Source organism: Rattus rattus, chromosome 15, assembly GCF_011064425.1.
Source record: "Rattus rattus isolate New Zealand chromosome 15, Rrattus_CSIRO_v1, whole genome shotgun sequence".
In the NCBI taxonomy this organism is placed as follows: domain Eukaryota; kingdom Metazoa; phylum Chordata; class Mammalia; order Rodentia; family Muridae; genus Rattus; species Rattus rattus.
In genome coordinates this window covers 62,585,280-62,602,969 of record NC_046168.1, presented here as the reverse complement: position 1 = coordinate 62,602,969, position 17,690 = coordinate 62,585,280, and positions in this window count along the sequence as shown.

Below are 17,690 nucleotides of genomic sequence, written 5' to 3'. Positions count from 1 at the left end.
TCTCCCCAACAGTCTAGTTCACTGGGGTTCAGTCTTAGCAGGACCCAGGGCTTCCCCTTCCACTGGTGCTCTTACTAGGATATTCATTGCTACCTATGAGGTCAGAGTCCAGGGTCAGTCCATGTATAGTCTTTGGGTAGTGGCTTAATGACTTGGCTTTCTTAAGTCTCTCTCTACCCCTCCCTCCTTCTCCCTCTCTCTCCATCCATATTTTTCTCTCTCACCTAAACCAGGTTGTCTCCTTACTAAGTTTACTTTGAGAAATAGAGCAGGGTTTTGTTTCTGAAGGCTTCATGAGTGACATAGGTTTAGAATGTCATTAGAAGGATGCTGAAGGAACAAAAGTGTATTTGAGAACACATGAGAGGCAACATGGAGGAAAGTGGAGATCTTCAAGAGGGGACACTCATTTTCACTGAATAGACTTTCCCCTATTTTGAATGAGGGATGCTCACTATGTGCTCAAATACTAAGTGACCAGTAACTATGGGATGGATTTACTTTAGTATGAGAAGGTAACATCTCATTGTACATTGTCATCTAGAAGGGTTGCCAACTTGGGACTCCTGGGTCAGATGTAGCTGTTGTGTGCTTCTTAAATGAAGTTTTCTGGGACTCATGCCACACCTACTGCAAGTTGTCCCTGGCTTTCTCAGATGTAGTTGCAAAGTCAGAATCTCAGAGCTGAGTAACGGCAGCAGATTTTCTTTCAAAGTCAGCTATTTACTATCTGGCCCTACAGGGAAGCAGTTAGGACTTTCTACACTGGGTATCCTGCAACCCTCTGGAGTTATCATATTTGGAAAAATTAGCTTTTTATTTAAATTCTTTCTTTCCTAAAAAGTGGTACCTCTTTCTCTTAGATGTTCTACACCCAGTTAATTCATGCATGTTTTTCACTCCAATGAACATGGGAATCTTCATGTAATTAGATTTGCTGTGTTGAATGAATAGAATCAAAATTTTCTCTTGTATTTCTATATGACTGTTGTTTATTGTAGGGCAGCGGGCTGTGAAATGTACCCTGATTCCTGGTCAAGACAGGTTGAATCCCCAGGGACCCTAAAAGAAATGGTGGGAACATTCCCAGTCTCCCAGAAAAGCAGTCCCCTCACTTAACTACAGCCCCCCACAACTCCCTGTAGAAAGGTTTGTGTTTGCGACAGATCAGTCAGGTAGGACAATGCCCCAAGCCCCTCCTCCACAGGTGAGGACTTGACCACAGGTTACATAGGCTCAAGACAGATCAGTCATGTAGAAGCAGGACCACGCCCCCAAATATGTAGATTAGGTCTTCCCAAGCTCTCAGGCCAAACCAATAGGAAGTACCTGCTGTCAGACAGTGACCCATCCAAAAAACTGTATTTAAGACTCCTGTTCAGAGAGATTAAAAGTGTGCAGGAAATAGTCCACTGTCTGAGAGCTTCTGTCATAAGAACTGTAACACTGCCGCTTGGGGAAGAGATCTGCTCTCCCAAAATCGCTGCCAGAACCTCCCCTGTACCCTTCACCCACTAGCCAGTCCCGTGCGACCGGAAACAGAGGTGCCGCAGCACCAGTCGAGGCAGTGGGGAAAAAAAGTTGTTCCCCTCCCTGCCCTAGTTCTCTCCCTTTCTCCTGAACCCTAGCACCTAAAAGGACCAGAGATCTCCGGGGAAAGCCACCAGTGTGTGAGCCCCACAGTTTATAAACATATTTGTCTTTCTGCTTATGGATCCGAAGTCCAGGATTATAGCCAGATAGCACTGGGAGTTGTTTTAATGACTTAGTGCTCCTTGTGTACTGTTGATTCAGCCACATTTTCCAGGTCTGTAAAGTGGGACTAATAGCGACCAGGAGATCATTTCTGCTCGCTCCCTAGAAGTGTTCTGTAGATGCCCCTAGTAGAAACACTCAGTCATTTAATAACTTTCTCAAATGACTGGCAAGATAAATTTTCTCATATTACAAAGATGAAAACATGTGGCTGTAAAAAGTTCTCCAGTCAATACTTAATAAAAAAAGCTTGATAAGAATAAATATAATTGTTCATATATATTGAACCCTAAATGTAGGGAAAATTGCAAGATATCCCTTTTATTGGCAGACTGGCATCAGCAGAAATGTGGATATCAACAGCAATGTCCTCTCTGTGGGTCCTATCCGACGGCTGTCATCTGAGTTCTAGTCCCCATACACATACCTTACGTAGACAGCAGCCCTTCTTCAGAGTGGGGATCCAATGAGCAGAGTTGGGCCACTCATACCTCACCAGGCTGTACCATTGAGCGAAATAGGACTAAACATGAAAATCGCTCTATGGAAAGCTCTGGCATGATACATAGCTCAGTTTTGTTACCTCTGAAAATGCTTACAATTTTATGCGAGTATTACAGTTAGAGTGGAAGATGTGGCTACAGTATGTCTGCCAAAAGACAGATGCCAAACTACAATTTCAACGTGCAGTGCTTAATCATAACGTGTAGTGAGCCAATAGCAGGAAGAGGGTTTGAGACCAGAGGGATTATTGACTTGACTAAGTCAACGCCTAGATCTTGTAACATAGGTGATTTCCCATGGTTCACCACTGTTACTTACGTCTCCCTTCAAACTGTCAATCCCACCAGGCCAGGCAAAAGTAGATTACAGTGTAGATTGTAAATTATCACCTTTTCCTTTCAGGTATATGTTGCATAATATTCCCTTCATAAGAAGGTTATATTGGCTGCTATAATCAACATTGAGAATATTAGAATCAACATCAGTTCTTCAACTGGCTACTGGGTACCCATCATTATATCGATCAGTACTTGGTGCATAAACATGAACAAAAGGATTCCACCAAACAGGGCCTCTCTCCATCTGGGCCTCCTTTGCTCTCTGTGTTCTTTAAAAATCATTAGGAGACCAGTCCATTTCCAGGGTTTTGGTGGTACTCCTTGAGACACAGCACTGCGTAAAAGACATTAAGCACTGCCCCCATCACAGTGTTCAAAATGTAGTGTCTATTACATCTTTAGCATCAAGGCTACAGAATGCCGGTACTGTATCTGCACTTAGAAAATGAGTCCATCCACTGTTTAAGCTGTGCCTGGCACAGTAGGGAGACTGCAGATAATGATAATGTGCTCCACATCTCAAAAAGCTCCAAGAATTATTCATAATGCTTTCTCCATAAAGAAATGATCAATGCTTGAGGAGGGGGGAGGGATGTGTTTGTCATGATTTAAATATTATGCAATGTATGTGTGTCAAGACATCACGTGGTATGCCATAAGCACCTACGAGTTCATTGTTTTCCTGTATCATTTAAAAGAAATTAAACAACCACAAAAGGAATCTTGAAGTTGTCATTATGGTCGCTTAAGGCAATTTGTTTAAAAGAAAAGCACAGCCAAGTTACATTTCCAGTGTCACTTTATATAAAAAAAAGAATCAAAGTATCACATATAATGTTTATTGTTTGCTTATGCGAAAGGGAAAACCACAATTTTTAAAATTGCGTCTTTAATAATGAAAGGCACATGATCATTACTAGCAGGAGATGTATTACTTTCATGGGGTTTTGAGTAGCAGCCTTTTTGGTCCTGTTACTTCTCTGTTAGATTCTTTCATTAATTATTGGGGCCTAATTAGGCCAAATTATAGTCTATTCCCTAATGAAATCTATAGATTCTTAACCCCCTCCATCGTTTCACAACATTCTGAAGTTAACATTAGTGATGAAATTCAGATCAGCCTTTCTCTTCAGCCCGTGTTCAAGATGTTTCACTTCTCTCTCGAATCCCATGTCCCTCTGTCTCTGTCTCTATTGCTCCCATCCTCTCCCTCCTCCTCTGTCTGGTTAAAAATGATCCACTGAGAAGACTCAAGGGTTATATTATAGGCATTTTTGGAAGTCAAGAGTAAAACCTAGCAAGGAAGGGGCAGATGTGAGAGACACATCTGTCTTCCCCCTTCTCCTGCCTTTATGCCTTCAGACCACCCCGTGTTTGTCAATTTCTTCGGTCCGTTGCTACATGGGGCAGGCCTGAGGGAGGTATGTTATCTCTCCAAACCTGAACCAATGTGAAGGCTCGAGCTAGTTTCCCAGTAGAGTTTTAAAGCTGGATCGATGGGTGGCATGATCTTGTCCTCTGGAGTCCACAGCATTTTATTCTTGAATATAAAATTCTGTCATCTCTAGTGCAGACCTTTTCCCCATTCCTTTACTGGATTCTTCTTGTCGGTACATTTGACCCTGCATGGAACCTTCCCCTGTGAATATGGCCATGGGTGTGCCTATGTTCCTTCTGCTTGGAGCGATAGACTCAACTCTGGACTTTCACTCGGGTGCTCAGCTTGCCCACCCCAGGGATGCAGGATCAGGGTGTAGGGCTTATTTTACTTCATTGTGACATCAGCTCTTCCTTGCTTTTCCTCTTCCTTGTCTTTGATTCACCTCCCCCTTCAGCACAGCTCAATATGCAGTCTGCACGCCTTACTGCTCCAAGCTGAGTTACTACTGTGAGCTTCTGAAGCCCCTGACCTCATCTTCTCTCTCCCACACCTTCTGCAACGCATGCCGTTTCTTTGTAGAACCATGACTTTTGTTCTGAGTCAGGGTCTCACTACACAGTATTCAGCCCTGGTTGGCGTCAGACACAATATGTAAAACAAACTTGCCTTAAGCTTACAGAAATCCCCCTGTATCTGCTTCCCAAATGCTGGGGTTAGAAGTATGTACCATCGTGCCTGGCACTTAGGAGCATGATTCTTAATATTCAATCTCTTCTCCATTAGAGTACACAGTCAGAACTATACCTCCTTCTCTTGGTGACGCTAGACAAATCCAAGGCTGTCAACACATATTCCTTACATAAACTCATTTTTGAGCCACTTATCTTGTTATCAATCAGATGGATTTTGCTTAAATATTTATTCATTGCTGGCTCTGCAGCTCACATTGGCCACGACAGCAACAAATTTCAGAAACGGCCCCGTTCTTCACGTGCTTTTCTTTTTCTAGTTCTAAATTTCTAGTGATTCCATTTTTACTATCCAAATAACTAAAACTATTTAAAAACTGCTTCTGGTATGTGAAGGCTCCTTAGCAGCCTGGATAGGTTTCTTTGTTTTATTTATTATTTATTTATTTATTTATTTATTTTAAGGAAAACTTCCTATTTTATTCATCAGGGTCATTTAGAGAAACACATACACGAACGATATATCCTGCGGGGTAAGTCATGACTCACATGATTCCAGAGGCTAAGAAGTCCCATGGTCTGACCCCTGCAAGCTGGAGATCCAGGAAAGCTGGTGAAGCACTTCAGCTGGAGCCTGATGTTCCAGAGAACACTAAATCCAGTGAGCACGAAGGAGAGGAGATGTGTTGTCTCAGCTCAAGCTGGAAAGTGGTTGAAAAGGAAAGATGGAATCCCCCTTCTTCAGCCTGGGCATCTATTGAGCCTTTCAAGACTGAACCAGAGAAAGGACAAATGAGTCATTAGTTGGGCAAATTACAATTAGGGAGTGGAAATAAAAATTGAATACACTTATGAGGCCATGTGATTTTTTTTAAAGCACACAGATATGTATTATAATGTTCAAATCAAAGTAAGTTTATCCTTGCTTTCAAACGCTTTTCATTTCTTTGTGGACAAAGCCTTCAGAATCCCTTCTTGCATTATGGCTTCCTGAAATTCAGATTGCATTGTCTACAGTCACCCCACTGTGCATTGGAACGTGATAAATTTCCCTTGTGAAAGGCCATTAACTATGTAATTTGTTTCTCTGTACATAATCTGAATCAAGACGGAAAGAGAGCAAACACCAGCACTGGGCGGCATGGCTGCCTTGTGATCCGAGTGTCCCACAATGAGATATCTCAGCAGTGGTTGTTCTGGGCTGATGCTCACGGGATGAGAATGCCTATAATGCAAGCATGAGGATCTGGGTTCAGATCCCAACACAGGCATACCGAGCACATTTGAGTAGCCCCAGAGCTGAAGAGAAGGAGAGAAAGAGAATAATCACTGGCACTTGGCCACTAACCTAGCTCTAAGTTCAGTGACAGAGCTAGTCTCAAGGAAATGAGGTAGAGAGGCAGGAAGTAAGGACACCCAACATCTTCTTCCTAGACTCCACACACATGCACATCTGCACACCACATAGTACACACACACACACACACACACACACACACACACCTCTTTTAACCAAACCTGCAGTCATCATATATGACTGTATGACTGTGGAGGGACATGCTTCATGAGGCAATAGTAAAAAGGAGGAGGAGGAGGAGGAGAAGGAGGAGGAGGAGGAGGAGGAGGAGGAGGAGGAGGAGGAGGAGAAGAAGATGATGATGATGATGATTCTGAGTTGCAATGGCCCATGGCCCATCTTGGTGCACTAGGAGAATTCTTTACAAAAAGGGTGTTAAACTGACATGTGGAATTTCCTGGGCAAGAGTGAGATTTAGTTTACTCTCTCCCATCATGCCATTTGTACATTTAGATCTTAATGTCAAACTCAGCTCTTTGTGGGAATAAGCAAAAGCATCGTTTTCAATAATGCATCGTTCCTTCTGTGCATTCATTCTTGTCTGGTGAGAACGGCAGCTGTGAGCACGCATCCCGGACATGTGTACTATTCGTGGATGCTACGACTTGAATAAGGAATGACCCCGCCCCCACACACAGTCTCCCATCTTGAATGTTTGGTTTCACAATAGCTGGTATTACTATTTTGAGCCATTATGGAAACTGTAGGAAGTGGGATGTAAGAGGAGCAAGTAGGGGTAGGTACCAGGAGTACGATATCCTTGTCCATTTCCTGTTTTATTCTGTTTCCCAGCTTACTTTGATAAGATGCGCTTGGCTCTGCCATAGCAGAATGAACCCTTAACAATCAAGAGAGAAAAAAGTCCCTTTCACCATTAAGCTCTCGTGCCAGTACTCTGGTTTAAGTGAAACCACAGGCTGTGTTTCCAGACACAGTTCCCAATTCCACAGCTTCTCTACTATGATGAACTGATTTCTCTGATGCCATGAGCCAAAATAAACTCCTCCTTACTCAAATGGCTCCTGTCAGGCATTTGGCCACAGTGACAAGAAGTATCAGAACATACTATTTATACTATCAATATAGTTTCATCCTTCACTCTTGGCTTCCTGGTGAGGACATCATTGTCTCTTAGCAGTATGTCCTTGCCAGGTTTATTCTGCCCGATGGATGAATGCTCCAAACGCTTCTTGCTCACTTGGAGTCTAGCTTTCCTCTTCTTGTTTCTGACTGCCTCTGACACAACATCCCTTCTTTTCTCACTCACTCCTGATCAATTTCCTTTCCCACATTCCACTTCTGTGGGCAGCCTCCTGCCTAGTCTGTTGTTGCATCGAGTCCACACCTTACATTAGACACTGCTAACTATTACTGAGAGTAGACAATGAGATGGACAAGATGTTGCCCACAGTTGGTAGTTGCTTTAGTTGGTGGACTTAGTGGTGAGAAAATTGTCAGTTCTCTTGAAAAAGTTAGCTCAATATTGGGATTTTTATGAAAAACAATGAATGAATTGGTCCTAAGTGAGGAAGAGAGGGAGAAGGAGGAGGAGGAGGAAGAGGAGGAGGAGGAGGAGGAAGAGGAGGAAGAGGAGGAGGAGAAGGAGAAGGAGGAAGAGGAGGAGAAGGAGGAGGAGGAGGAGAAGGAGGAGGGGAAAAAGAAGAGGAGGAAGAGAAAGAGAAGGAAGAAGGTTTCCTGGAGTTGTGGACAAAAGTGGTATTATTTCAGGTAACAGAAGGCCATCACTCATATAAGGAATATTCTTTCAAATTGGCTTTTTAATTAAATATCCTGACTTCTGAGTTATGATTGCCCATTTTGGCTTGGCTTGCAGTAGTCATAAATAATCACCTTTATTGGCGCCATCTTATCTTTTCTGGAAGCCTGTGTAAGCTCTGGCACCTAGAGGTTTAATTACGGTTTCTCTCCTCACTGTTATTTTCATAGACAGGCCCCTGCAATCAAGTGGATCCTTGGCATCCCTTCAGTGGAAGCTCCTTTGACACCCATCAAGCCGTTCTTCATTAATGCCTTAGTAAGTCTTCAGAATCAAAGAATAACCTAAAAATAGACATGATTTTTCAGAGACCAGCACCAAAAGGAGCCCTACATTAAAAGGTATTTAATATGCCAGAGATAGGAACCAGAGAAAACTGAGTACGGAAATATGTAGGAAATGCGAACTCCAATGAAGAGTGGGTGGGTTGGAGATAAATTTGGAACTGGGCAAGTTTATATAAACTAGTTTATCCACTATAATTGTTGTAATATTTTCACTACTTTTAGAATTGCAAATTTTTTGAAACAATGATTTGAATTTTTAAAAAAAGTTATGTGTGTGCATGCATGTGTGAGTGAATGCATAAATGTGTAGGGGTGGGGTAGGGAGATATGCAACTGAGTGCAGGTGCCTGAAGAGGCCAGTGTCGTAGGATCCTCAGGATCCAGAGTGATAGACACCTATGAGACCATCGATTTGGGTGCTGGGAGCTGCTCTCGGTCATTCTGCATGAGCAGGATGTTCTCTTAACTGTGGAGTCATCTCTCCAGCCCCCAATTAGCAATAATCGTGCCTTGGATAACCCTCATTGCCTACGATACTGCCACTGCACAAAGCTTCTCTCCAGCCCCCAAAACAGCACAACTTGGGAATATTTCCTTGGGCTAGTTAGATCCTGAGTTAGTGCTAAAATAAAAGCAATGCTCATGTAAGATCTTAATTATTGTATACCACAGTTAAAGATCCAGGAAACCGAGAATGGATAGGGTCTCTAGAAGGAAATGTTTGACACCAGTAGCATTGGAAAAAGTGATGTTGGATGAGATTTTAGTTTGAGCTCATACAGAGGAAACAAATCATTTTAGTAAATAAAATACAATCAGCACCCATGTCCAAGCCAGGCTAAATAATGGCCAGAAAGTCATCGAAAACTTACTGGGATTTAGTAAACAGATGGACTTTCTTTTTCTTGTTAAGATCATGAGAGCACAAGATTATCGTTATTATTTTGCAGAAGAATTCTCTCAGGCAAGAATTTACCTCTGTTACCATTTTTAATTCTCTGGTTTTTAAAAATGAATACATTTCTATTTTCAAAGGGAAAAGAAGCCACTTTAAAGAATCCTGTGCATGATTTCTAACAAGCTTTACAACCTGTAACCATTTTTATCCATTCTTCTCCCTCAAATTCCTGGACTGGGGTGTGTTTGAATTATCTCTTCTCTCTAAAGCTGTCTCACAGTTTGTTCCTGCCCTGTTCCTACTATTGCATCCATGTTATCTCTGTCTCCAGGATTAGCTTCCTGCTATGGCTTGACTAAAGAATGATGCCATAGACTCATTACTGAATACTTGGTAGTCACCGAGCTAGTGAACCATATTTGGGAGAAGCGGGCTATCTTAGGAGGTGGGGCCTCACTGGAAGGGCTGGGTCACTGAGAGTCTTAGTCATCTTTTTGTAGCTGACCCCAGGCTCCTGGCATCTCTGTTTCCTGTCAGCTAGGCCCTCAACACTCCCATCACCCACATGCTGTTTTCTATGTGTCATTCTGCCAAGGCTTAATCAATGGGCCTGTTAACTATGGAGGGCAGTCTTTAAAACCATGAGCCGAAATATGTCTTTCCTCCCTTGAAGCTGTTATACTGCGTATTCTGTCACGGTAATGTGAAAAGTAGTATTCTCCCATTGATTTTCTCCATCAGCCCTTGATGACCAATCTAAACCTTATCCACTTGAAATCACTCACCTGGGCCTGGGAAATAGTTTCAACAAAAGCTGTATAAGGCACAAAGGACCTCCTTTCCTCACTTACCTCAACCTATAACGCTCAGTCTTTCTCTTCTACTTGTTCATCTTTTCTTAGATGGGGTCTACCATGTCTGAGTCTTCAGCGATCATCTGTGATCACAGATTCTTGCATGTCCACATATATATCAGCATAGCACTTCCAACAGCAGTTTGTAAAAGGATCTCGACCAACAGTGTGAGTTAGGCCACACTCATAATCTGATTCTTTTGTTTTTATTACATTATAACGCAGTGTGTGTGTGTGTGTGTGTGTGTGTTTGTGTGTGTGTGTGTGTGTGTGTGTGTGTGTGTGTGTGTGTGTGCGCGCGCGCGCGCGCACCTTGTGTGAGCTTCCACGTTGGAAGCTCAGGAACCAAACTTAGGTTGTCAGACGCCTTTACAAACCAAATCACGTGTCTGGGCCCATAATCCAACTATTGAATTGCAGAAAGTTTACAACAGTTTCGCTAGTTACAGGATTCCCTAGCTTAGTGAAATTTCCTATCATACATTCTCTGGTCTAACTTAGACACCTTAAAAGTGCTGATGCATAACGGTTTCTGAGTCTATGTCTTCACCTGCTTAAAAGTGTTTTCATGTGTGCGATACGTGCATGTGAATGCTAGGGTGGGGGTGAATTTAGGAACCTGAGGTCTATGTTAGGCATCGTATTCTGTTGTCTGGCTTGTTTTTGAGGTAGGGTCTCTTACGAAGTTGGAACTTGCCAGTTTGGCTCTACTGTCTAACCAGTGACCCACTCGTATTTCCTTGTTTCCAAACCCCAATGCTACAGTTGGACACACGCACTGCCAAGCCTGGATTTTACCTGGGTGCTGGTGATCTGATGCAGTACCCACCTTTACCCACTGAGTCATCTCCCCGAACCCCTCTTATGGAAGCTTGCCAAGCAAGACTTTTAAATGTCTCTGGAATTGGTGTAACTTCTTGAGTGTCAGTTTCACCCTTGAGCACACTACTCTGATCTCATGTCTAAGTCATTGTTTTCCTAACTAGGATCTTGATGCCTTCTAACTCTAGTCACAAAGATCTTTTGAGAATCCAAATTAGGTGTTATTGTTTATCTTAAGACTCTTAAGAGATACAGAGACCCACACCCAAATGTTAGCTGGGGAAACCCCTCAGAAGAGGGGGAGGAAGGATTGTAGGAGCAAAAGGGTCAAGGATACCAGAAGAATATGGATCACAGAATCAACTAAGCAGGGCTCGTAGGTGCTCACAGATACTGAGGCAGCAACCCCGGAGCTAGCATGGGCTCATTCTTGGTCCTCTGTGTACACGCTGTGATTGTTTAGATTGGGGTCTTTGTTGGACTCCTAACAGTGCGAGTAGGGGGTGTCTCTGACTCTTGTCTGCGCGTGAGACCCCTTTTCTCCTACTGGATTGTCTTGTCCAATCTTTACGTAAGGGTTAATGTCTAGTGTTATGGCGTCTTGTCATGCCGTGTTCTGTTGATATCGCTGAGAGGCCTCATTTCTTCTGAAGAGAAACTGAGGAGGATCAGTGAATCTGGGAGAGAGGGAGGGCAGTGTGGGGCAGTGCATGAAGTGAAGAGGGGAGAGGCTGTGGTCGAGAGATGTATTGTATGAGAAAATAACAACAATTTTAATAAAGACTCGAAAGTCCTTCATAACCCAACATTGGCATTTCCCAAGCTGCTATTCTTTTCTTGACCACCGTTTTGATCTCTTCCACGTGCTTCTGTTGCTGCTAAGCGTCCTTTATCCTGTTGCTCAGGTAACACTTCCTCAGTAACGCCTCTCTTGACTAGGTTCTGTGTCCTCAGTCTATACTTCTGTGTCCCTTTTGTCTTTCACTTCAAAAGAACACAGCTGCGATGGTGCATACGTTCACGCACTTGTTGATAAATGTCTCTCACAAAGAGAACAAGCGCAATCAATACCTATTCAAAGATGTGTACTAAATCACACGCGCTAAAGCGTGTGTGTGGCTAGGAAAGGCTGGGAGTGAGCAGATCCCGGTCCTTTTGGAACACTTGGGGACTCCACAGAAGGGACTAGGAGTCTCTACCTGCAGGGTCTGAAAGGAGCCGGGACCCTTGGTCAGGAAGTCTCCGGGGATGAAGAAGTTAAGCTTACATGTATGACGGCTGCTAAAAGACCAGTGACTGTCGCAGCTGGATGCCACCCCCTACTCTGCAGTCGGTTTATCGCCGCTGCAGGCTCCACAGACCCACTTTGCAGTCAGTTTAGATCTCATTCTTGAGACCGCTCTCTTGACACTCATCCTGAAGTGACTGATTGCAAATTACAAGCCCCTGAAGGCCTTTCAAATTTAGGCTAAAACAATTGGGCAGAATTCAAGATGATTGAACGGCAAGGAAAGTAAGTATTCATGGAGTGTGAGAGCTGAAAGTATTCAGCTCAGTGCCATCAAGTTTTAGATGATGACTTAGAGGCCTCGAGTTTTGAAGGACTATTTCTCTCACAGTGGGCTTTTTGGAACAGGTACATCTGAAAAACACGTTCGGAATGGCTTTATCACCAACCTGCTGATTCTCAGAGCCATTTTTCACAAGTCCAGAGAGGAAAACATTAGTTCCTAACCAACTTATGAAACAGGCCTAAGCTTCAGAATCAAACCCCATAACAAAGATAAAAGAAAAAGAAAGGAAAAAAATCAAGTTATAAGAAAAATTATTAAATCAGATCTTTTTTTTATTTCGGTTTCTAAATATGCCTTTTCACTATTGTAAAAGATGTGCTCTTGTTTCTAGATTCTTCGTGAGTGGTAATATTTGTTGATGTTGCCACACCAATGACGGTACCATTTTGCTGGTATGTTCTTTGTCATGCTGCTCCTGAAGAAACAAGCCTACTATGCTTTGATATGCCTTTCAGAGAAGTGCAGCGGCAAGAAAATGATCATCCCTGGTCAATAGCCAGATAGGAATTGTGATCTGCAGTTGAACAGCCCTTCAGGAACCAGTGAGAGCCTGGCTCTAGTTGGCATCTTGACTGCAGGCTTGTGAGAGGGTCCTGTCATGAGTAAGCCTGAGTGTGTTTGCATGTGTGTGTGTGTGGGGGGGGGTACATGCATTTGTATCTGCACACAGTCATTCCTGTGTGGTGGTGAGAGAGTGACATCGTGTGTCTTCCAGGATCACCCTTCGCCTTTACTTTCTGGGACAAGGTCTCTCACTGAACCTGGAACCCATGGTTTTTGCTAGTCTAGGTAGGCTGCAAGCTCCAGAAAGCCTCCTCTCTCTGCTTTCTTACTACTGGTTATAGATGTGCTCTGTCTGACTGGGCATTTCCCATAGCTGGAGGGATATTAACTCAGGTCCTTTTATTTCCACAGTAAGGATTTTACCCATGAGCCACCTCCCTAGCTCTCATATCCCAGTTTTTGGGGTTTTTTTTCCCATAAAACATAATAATTTAAAAGTAGAGGCATTTACGTCACTCAACACTCTTCTAACTGCCCAGTTCCTACAGTGTAATCTGTTTTGGAGCTTAGCATGGAAAGACTTTCATCATTAGTTATTGACTAAGTGTTTCAGCTTTCTCTCTTGCTGTGCTGAAATGTGTCTCCCAACTTCCTCTATATAGCTCATTCTTCCACAGTCCCCAGGGTTCCCCACAACTTCAGATATTAGCAATGATTTTAACCTCTGTTGGACCTTCCTTTTCTACCTCCCTCTATACTGGGTTCTTTTCCAATCTGGTTCATCACTGCTCCTTTATAAATTATTTCTAATTTCGCTAATATACATTATCATTTCTCACCGTATATTATTAATTACATAGGTGGTACAGGAATCTTGGATGCCAGGATTTCGATCTCTACATCTTCTCCTTTGCTTCCTTTTCATGAGAAGATATATGTTATTTAATGTGTTTTTCTTTGCTTTGGTTATTTTGTGAGATTCTCTGATTTCTCTATTTGGTTTTCTTCCAAAAGCAAATGTATTGAGTAGATTGTGCTGGATATCCAGAAGAAAAAGAAGAGAGAGGACAGACAGTCCAGGGAATGATAGAGTTCCATGGAGTAGAGAAAGACCAGAGCCCACCACATCGCTCCAGGGGGGAAGAATGTAGAAAGTACGAGGTCTAGGGAAACAGCTCTATGTTTGGTCACAGCGTTCTGACTGCCTGAAGATTCTCAAGTCCCAGTCACAGATTAGAGATAACATTGGCAAGGAACAAGTACGTTTAGTGTCCCTGTGGCGACCATGAAGTCAGTGGCTCAGAACTGAAAGAATTCTTTATCTGTGTAAAGCCCAGTGCGCTTTTCTGCTCTGGAGAGAGAAGGGGAGACAAAGACTATAATTAAACTTCCTACATCTGTTGGAGTGGCTTGGTGCTGAGTGAGCTTTAGCTTTAGTTAAAATAACAAAAAGAATTTCATATTCGATGCACTCTGTCTGTAGACTGAGGCTTATTCTAGGGTGGTGGTTTGAATAGGAATGGCGCCCATAGTCTCATGTTTGAATGCTCGGCCCTGGCCTTACTGGGAGTTGTGGCCTTACTGAAGCAAGTGCGGCCTTGTTGGAGGAAGTGTGTCACTGTGGAGATGCCTTTGAGGTCTCATATATGTTTAAGTTAGGCCCAGCAGGGCAGTCTCCTTCTGCTGCCTGTGGATTAAGATGTAGGGCTCTCAGCTCCTTCTCCAACCACATGTGCCAGCAAGCCACCATGCTTCCTACCATGGTGCTAATGGACGGAACCTCTGACACTGAAACCCAGCTCCAATTAAATGTGGTCTTTTATAAGAGCCATGGCCATGGTTTCTCTTCACCGCAATGGAAGCTTTAACTAAGCTACCCAGTATACATGGGCCCTTTGCACAAGAAATATGAAGAAAATGTCATTGAAGCTTATCATAGTTAGTGCTGTCAGTACCAGTGAGAGAGGGTATCTTTAAAAAGCCAGAGCAAAGGGGAAACCATGTCCTATGCACAGGAGAATAAAGATAAGAGTGACAGTGGATTTCTTGTCAGAAGCAAGATAAATGAGAGGGCAAATAATCCATAATTTAAAAATGCTGAAAGAGGGGGACTATCACAGCCTGTGATTTTCATCCAGTAAAAATATTTTTTCAAAACACAGGGCAAATAGCAATGCTTTAAGAAATACAATGGTGGAAGGCAAAGCACTTGTCAGCAACATCTAACCATACATGAAATAGGAAAGGGTCTTTAAAGACAGTACTGACATCATTTGGTAACAAGGTTGTTCACCAATGGCTCTAAGCTGAGGGTGATCGTGTCCATGTCCTTGAACATCTGGCAATGTCTAAAGGTATTTTGTGTGAGCACGTGTGCAATGCTCTAGCATCTATGTATGACGTAAAGCATCCTACTGGGCACGGGACTTCCTTCAACAGAAAGAAGTGTCATTAACAAGGAGATTGAAAAGTCAAGGTCTCAGCAAGGAGTGTAAATATCTTTGTACTTCTTAAATCTCTTTAAAATATTAGAGACTAAAGCTATGGTATAACATAGAGACAGGGATAAAGACATGGTAATGCATAACTGTGTGATTCCTTGAATGGTGCATTTACTACCTGAAGGTAGATGGATGTAAGTTATCTGTGCTATCAACCCTTGTGTGAAACTAAAATCATAAAAAAAAAAGAGGAGGTAAAATGAGTCCTTGGAAGAATCAATTCAAAAGGAGGCAAACAAAGAAGGGGAGGGCATGGACTGGAAGGAAAAATAGGTAAAAAACCAAAAACAAAACAAGATGGTAGGTCAGGTCTAACGATATTGACAATTATATAGAATTTAAAAGGTTCTACAACTCAGTTAAAAGCTAAATATTATCTGACTATGTATTTTTAAAAGAGACCCACTTATACCCATCTATAAGAGATTTACTTTAAGTAAAGACACACATATTTTCAAAGTTAATGGACACAGATATAAAAATGCTAACACCGGTCAAAACGAAGTTGGGTTAGCTATAGCATGTCAGAGAATATTAGGAGGTAGGAGGATTATTTTGTAAGGATGCCACAGCCGGTTCATTGAGAGAACATAATAGTCTTAAACATTTCCCCCCCAAAGACAGAATTTCAAAATGCATGGAAAAAAACTAGAAGCCTTTCAAGTAGATGAACTCCATAGCTGCCAGAGATTCTGACACTAGTATCTGAATGACAGAGTGGGTAACCCACACATCAGTGAGATATAAGGGCTTCAGCAATGGTACAGGGCAGTGTGGTCTGAATGACAGAGCACACCTCTGAACACCAAGATGCAAACTAATTTTCAGTACACACAGAAGACTGATCGTATTTGGGGGACATAAAAAGTGTCAAAGCATCTAACACGTGCTGGAAATCATTCAAAATTTACTGAGGGGCCATGGCACATTTAAATTAGAAATTGGTAGTAGAAAAATCCCTGGAAATTTCTCAAATATTTCCTTTCATTCTTCCTTCCTCCCTCCCTCCCTCCCTCCCTCCTTCCCTCCCTTTATTCCTTTCTTTATCTCTCCCCTCTTAACACTCCCTCTACCCTTGCTCTTGTGTAGATGATGTGTGAATATGCACAGCTCTACACTCTGGGTTTTTTGTGTGGAGACAACGTCTCTGCTGAAGCTAACACTTTGAGCTAGGCTGGCCATCCAGTGAGTTTCACAGATCTGTCTCTGTCCCCTATTTGGGGTTACAGGCACATGTGGTTGTGTCTAGTTCTTATGTGGGTCCTACAGGTTCAAATTCGGGTCCTCTTGCTTGCACAGAGAACACTTTTATTCACTGAGCCAGTGTTTTAGTTAAAACCTCCCAAATATTTTCAAACTAAATAGTCTGTCCTGTCTGTTTTGGGTCCAGTGGAGAGTATTAGGTCGCAGTGTTTTTGTTGTTGTTGTTTGTTTGTTTGTTTTCGTTTATCTCTTCATGTGGTTTAGGTAGATCCAATTATAGGTCTATGACTAGACAGTTACTGAATGCCGCGAGTGAAAAAACTTTGCATGAAGATATCAGAGAAGACCATAATCTTCTACATGTTGGTATGTGGCTAAACCAAAGTCTTAGGGACAAGGCCAGGCAGACTATGTTTTGTTACCAGCAGGGTCCTAGAGCTATGTGTGACTAGATTGAGATTCCCAGCTCTGCTGTGTGGAGGTTGTGTGTAAAACAGTTTAATCCACAACACCTCCGAGCCTCAATTTCCTCCTTTTTCCTTTGAACATAACAGTATTATCCTATAGGGTTGTTGCAATGATGAAGTTATAGTGGACACTCAATAAATGTTGGCTTGTTGGGTTATATGTATGTAATCTGCCATTTAAAGATATATCCTATTATTGTAGTTTAGCTTCTAAATCTAGGAGGCTTCCTGTAGTGACTCTCAGCTGAACTGGGCTTGTAGACTTGACTTTGCAGGGATTCACTATAGCTGTTGATTGGAGTAATTTCTAGAATACTCTGACACTATGGCTATCCTATCTGCAACACTTCCGAAGAGTCATCTGGTCTCTGAGGCTCTAGGCTCCCTGGGTGAGTTGATTTCATACCCAGGACTCTTGGTTTGAAGACTTACTTCTCTTGGCTGGTTTCCCTAAGAGATCCACAAGGCAATTTTGCAGGACTCTCAATTCCCACCGACTTTCTCAGAAGCTCAACTATTTGTTTTGGAAAGCAGTTAGAGAGAAAAAAAATAAAGCCCAAAGATTTGCTTTCCTCCTGACAGTTTGGCTGGATTGCCTCAGTGGCACCCGATTTGGGGACATGCCCCCGTCTCTCTCCCTCAGCCCTTCCAGGGATAACAGTCTTGTGTGATTTTAATGTGATCATGTCTTTACCATGTGGTCTATCAGCTGTCACAGACAGTGTGTTTGAGAGTGTCTAGAAGGGGTTTTAATTGGCAAGATCTTTAGTAAAATTTGC